Source organism: Tenrec ecaudatus, chromosome 12 (genome assembly GCF_050624435.1).
Source record: "Tenrec ecaudatus isolate mTenEca1 chromosome 12, mTenEca1.hap1, whole genome shotgun sequence".
NCBI classification, from domain to species: Eukaryota; Metazoa; Chordata; class Mammalia; order Afrosoricida; family Tenrecidae; genus Tenrec; species Tenrec ecaudatus.
In genome coordinates this window covers 64236457-64242335 of record NC_134541.1, presented here as the reverse complement: position 1 = coordinate 64242335, position 5879 = coordinate 64236457, and the positions used below count along the sequence as shown (strand labels likewise).

The following is a 5879-nucleotide window of genomic DNA, read 5'->3' as shown; positions in this document are numbered from 1 at the left end:
CCTACAAAATCATCTAAATCAGTCATGTAGCTGAGCAGTTTCTGCAAAAGCACAAGGCCTCACTACTCTTAGAGAAATATGTCTACAAGTCAAGCACATTCAACCCATCCTGCTGACTCAGCTCATTAGATCAAAAAGATTGAATTTAAAAATCAATCTATCTTCCACTAGATATAATCACATGGTCAGCTGTTAGAACCCAAAGATGTGGCTATCTGGTCCCTTAACAATTTAAAGTCTTGGAAAACCAGCAGAGGCAGTTCCTCTCTATCCTGTGAGGTCACTACTGGAGAAAATCAATTTGCTGGCAATGAATTTGATTGTTTTTGTTTGTTTGAGTCACATACTCTTAACATTTGTACCCTTGAGTAATACTAATGGAGAATATATTCCATAATTCTAAATATTAAAACACTATGTATTAAATTAATTTGTTGAATTAATTTTAACATATTAATCAATATATTAAATAAATTTAAATAAATAAAGTATTTAAATTGAATAACTGAATGTCAACCAAAAAAATTTTTTTAATTAACTGAATGTCAAATAAAATATGAGAAGGCTTTTAAAAGTTTGTGGGAAACAGAATTAAAATATAATGGAATTTTTCCAGGAATCTTTTTTTTTTGAGGTGACATTTCATCCTTGTTTTATTTATATCATTTTATTGGGAGCTCTTACAGATATTATAACAATCCATAATTCATTTAAATCAAGCATAGTTGTACAATTGCTGCCACCAACATTTTCAAAACATTTTCTTTCTTCTGAAATCTTTGATATCAGCTCCCCTTTATCCCCTACCTCCCCACCCTACCACTCCTCCAAGAACATATATATATATATATATATATATATATATATATATAGCCATACCGTACACCATAGAATCTGTTTACCTACAATTCTGTTACTCTTCCCCATGAGGGAGGTTATAAAATCATCATTCTATCCATTCCCCCGGCCCCGCTTCCCCAACCCTCTTCATGTATCCTCAGGGAATCATTACTCCTGTTACTGTTTCTGAAGGGTTTATCTAACTTGGACTTCATACATCGAATGACCTTAATTATACAAATGAACATACTCAGGTCTAACAAGATGTGTACCTTCAAGTGCCATATCCTCTACTGTCAATTATATTCAAAATGATCCAGAAGGCCTGGATATAATTTTTATTTGTCTCATCTGAATTCCACATCAGATCATGCAAGTATGAACAGAGTCAGCCCTATTTGAACTCTATCACAGCTCAATTTCTAGGTCTTCCCTTAAGAATGGAAGTTTACTCTTTATTTGTATTTTGCTATTGTTATTCTTAGTTGCTGTTGAGTAGATTCTTGCCCATATTGACCCCCACATATGCAGAGTAAAACTGCTCTTTAGAGTTTCCAAGCATGTGACCACTTAGGAACAAATCTCTAGGTCTGTCTTCCAAGGTGTCTCTGGGTAAGTTCAAATCGCCATCCTTTCATACAGTAGTCAAGTACTTTACCATTTGTGCCATCCAGGGATGATCAGTCTATCTCACTCGCTGCCATTGATCAATGGTGATACCTACCAACCCTATTGGATAAAGTAGAACTGCCCTTGTGAACTTCTAAGTCTGCAAGTCTACTGGAGTAGAAAGCCTCATCTTTCTCCAGAGGCGTGGCTGGTGGTTTCAACCCGCTGGCCTTGCAATCAGCCAATGCTTGCAATGGGCTGCTAACAACAATGCCATGGGTTCGTAACCACCAGCCACTCCACTGGAGAAAGACGAGGCTTTCTACTCCAGTAAAGAATTACAGTCTCAGTCACTATGACAACAGCTGGGAGTCTCCAACTACATCATAAATCTCCATCCCTTCGTGACTAAGTTGTGTACACAAGCTACTCCAGAGAACCTAAGGAAGAGGCCTAAAGTAAACCAGACACTAAGCTAAAAATTATTTGAGACAGGAATCCCAGAGTGCAGAGTGCACCAGAAGTGTGACTTACAAAGAGTAGCATGTATACAATCTAGGTAGGGAGCTAAGAGAGGCCCCTCTAAAACACCTTCCTATTGCCTGAACTGAGGACGGATGCTCTGAGTTCCACCTCTCTTGAATGTATGCAAAAGTAAACAAAGCAAAGTGAAAAAGTCCACTTTGGAAAACACCCACAAAATATTGCTCAAATTCCACCTCAGTTTCTTTTTTTTTTTTTTAGGTATTAAAAAAAGAATTTGTTTATTGTAGGCAAGAGGACACAAACAATGTAAAAATCAAAAGCTTATCTGGCATGGAATTGACTTTCCTTTCTCTACTTATCAGATGGGACTAGGCTTCGATTTGTACATGTTATCCTAAAGGGCCCCAGCCCGCTCATGCAATCCTCATGGGGAAGAAGCTGGGGGGCAGACCCCTAAAGCAAATCTTTGGGATCCCTCTGGTCAGGGTGGGAGCGATTCTTCCAGTCTGCCTCGTCTTACTTCTTTCCCTTCTGCTTCATGTGCACGACAAAATAGTCGTTGCAGGCGATGGTGAGCCCGGCGATGAGGGAAAAGAAGCTCTGGAAGCCCACTTTGCCATCTCGGCACTGGTCCAGGTCCTTCATTATTTTGTCCACGGCCAGAGGGTCTTTTTGGTTTTCCAGAAATCCAGGGAACTCCTTCTCCATGAGCACCCGCAGGCCCTCCTTCGTTAAGTAGCATTTGTCCCCAGCAAATTTGTGGAACGTGAACATCATTGTTTCCATGGCATGTTCCATTTGAGACGGCATTTTGGCGAGGTCTTGGCGGGAGGCGCGGTGCGGACGCTCAGCGAGGCGGGACGCAGGGCCAGTCATCCACCTCAGTTTCTAAAGAAGTTGAACTTCTCAAAATACTCAGGTCCTGGCCCCAAAGAGCAGGAAGAGCCCAGCCTGGTTGTCTGCGAGACTAACTGGAGTGAAATCTGGCTAGATTTGTGTTGTCTGAATGGTTCTTGTTCCTAATATAACAGACCTGAAGAGGACGCATACTTAAGAGACAACAGTTGGGACATTCACTCTTTTATTCCAGTGCTTTTTCTGATTAAATAAACAAAAAGGTGAAAAAACCTCATGTTCCTTATAATTTCCAGTGGGATTTGGTTTGATTTGATTTGGGGAAAAGACAAAGACTACAAACTCCGCCAGCAAAGTGGTAAACACACTGACAGCCCTTGGGTGTTGCCTGCAAATTAAAAACAAAACAGAAGCAACTCCCGACCCTCACCAATTTTATGAGGGGCCAAAAAGCTTGATAGCAGGATTCATGCAGAGAAAGCAGGGGAAGCAGGGGAAGCAGGGCTGAGGAGCCTGCGGCCATCTCTCGGCTGCCACAAGGTCAGCCATTCTGTTCAAGTTCCCATCCCCAGTCTCAGGGGAGAAAGTGGACACAGGCCAGGGGACATGGATGTGAACAAGCAAAGTGATTATCCTGGTGGACCCAACTGAATTTTAGCGTATTTTTTTCCCTTTGGGACGCTTTTATTTTTCAGAGGAAAAATGATATTCTGCCTTTGGTCAGATATTTTTAAAGACTCTCACCCTTAGCCTGAAGGCCCTTGCCAGACCACAGATCACTTTTAATAAAGTGATAGTATTGTTATTTTTGGATATTATCCTCCTCGTAGTTAGGAATAGACAGAGAATAAGCTTCACCTGGTAGAAAGGCAGTTGCATAGTACCTACGGAATAGCGCATCGATTCGCTCATGTGAGAGGCGGAAAATGGGGAGATCAGGTATTTAAAAACTCATAAAGCGAACAGCAGACAGAGAACTTGCACTGGTTTTTGCTTAGTTTTGTTTATTTCATTTGTTTGCTTTGATGTCGTGTGAGACAAACTAAGTGCAGTTTCCCTTGTCCACACCTCCTTAAAAAAGACAAATGATATTGCTCTCATTATTTTAACCCTTGATGTTCTTCATGTCCTTGTTTCCTTTTGGCCTGTGTCTTTTCTACCTATCTGCATGGTATCAAGAGTTTGTTAAAGGAGAACCCTCTGGCTGTTAGGTTGACAAGGGAAGCTAATAGCAGTAGGGAGATTAGGAAGATTTCCTGCAAGATATTTTGTTCTTTGAGCCTGGGTAGGAATATTGGGAAAGATGAAGATTAAAAGAAATGTCAGGCATTTCTTTCAATTATTGGGGAATCATTCAGTGTTCCAGGTCACTTTAGGGGCTAGCATAATTTCTTTTCAAAACTATTTATAAGCTCTACTTCACTCATTAATTAAGTGCTTATTGTGCGTCTCCATTGAGTACTTGATTGTAAAAGAAGAAAGGTGTCATAAACTGTACCTGGAAGAGTGAGACAGATTTGCATAGTTGGTGAAGGGACTAGTGGTCAGAAGAAAAAGTTAGTCCATAGGCACAGAGGCACCAAAATTCTTGGCATTTAAAAGAATATTGACTAAGGTCAAGATAAAGTTAACTGAAGATTTATAAAATCTGAGGGCTTCTGTCTTTGGCCGAACTAGGGCCCTAAAGGAATGCACCTGGTGGGGGGGGGGTCCTTTTGCTCACTGTGTTTCAGCCAAAGAAAAATTAAGGTCCCCTCATTCTTCCTGCCCTTTCTAGTAGTCACCTTCCAAAATTATTTATGTGAGTGATCACGAATATTTGTATGAATTAATGCATGTGTCCATGCGCACGCACACACACCGTGTCTTGTATTATTTACCTGTGTCCTATGTGTAAAGTTTTCTCATGGTAGGAAGATTATACTTTTCTTGTAGACAGAAGCCAGGAATCATGGTCTTAGTTTAAGTACAAGCTTATACTTAATATTTGTTGAGTTGAAGTGAATGAGATCTGCTGGTAAGATGATAGATTTTGTATGCAGAAAAATCTTTACTTGCTTTTCTTAGATTTGTATTCATTCCCAAACATACATAGGATCGTAAAATGCTGGGAGGAGAATTCTTTTCTCTTTGTGTTTGATGTTAGAAGTCTTTCTCTTATAAGGAAGATAATTTTTTAAAATGCCTTTTGAATGTCTGCTACATATGCATACTTGGCTTGAGCCCATTTCATTTTACTTAGCTAAAAATTCTCCCATGTTATAATCAAGCAAACCGAAGTTCACAAACACAGGTCAATACAATTAATGCAAGACACTGTAAGATAAGGCAATGTTAAGAGCCACACGGCTGGAGAGCAATGGAGCCAGGATTTATATTCAAAGATTCATGATTCCAAATACTCTTCTTTTTTTCAGACTTTGTTTCTTCTTCCAATACTTCCTCAGAATCTGAGTAGCATTTCATTTTACTAAAATGAAATTCCTGAAGTTCCCCTTTAAAACAAAAGGTCTTATCTCCATTCACAAAAAGAAAAAAGAAACAAATTTTCCTCTGACCAATGGAAAAAATAACCCATAGCTTTGCTTATTGGCAAAAGTCCCAGTCGTGTGGGCCAGGCTGTGAAAGAGAGCGAGAAGGATTCTCATGGAAAGCAAACCCTCATATTTGTGTTTGCTGAGGTTAACCCAAGGTCCCTTACTGCCCAGTACATCACTCTGGTGACTGTTCCCACCATCAGCAAACAGATAGCAGAGAGGGCTGAGGCATTAGAATCTTATCATCACTATTAAAAGATAAAACCTAAATTTCAACCCTTATCAATCGAAGCGCCATGCACTTCACTCAGAGCGTACACAGAAAGCAGACAAAATGTTTCTGATCACTGCTTCAGTTAAACTCAGGTAGCATTTACCATCACCAGTGTTGCACAGCACAAGTTAATTAAAAACAGAATTGTCTGCCCTGGTTTGATATTAGCCAGATTTTCTCTTTAGGAAATATGTGGTTATAAAAGAGGTAATGTGAGGAGGGGAAAAAGGATGGAATCGATGTCTTTTCTTAAAGTCAACAAAATGCTTTGTGAAAGT

The 5879-nt window shown here is 39.8% G+C and overlaps 1 pseudogene; it reads right to left on the bottom strand.

Moving 5' to 3' along the window:
- Positions 1-2173: 2173 nt before the first annotated feature.
- On the bottom strand, positions 2174-2802 carry LOC142422523 (protein S100-A10 pseudogene; annotated as a pseudogene).
- Positions 2803-5879: the final 3077 nt, after the last annotated feature.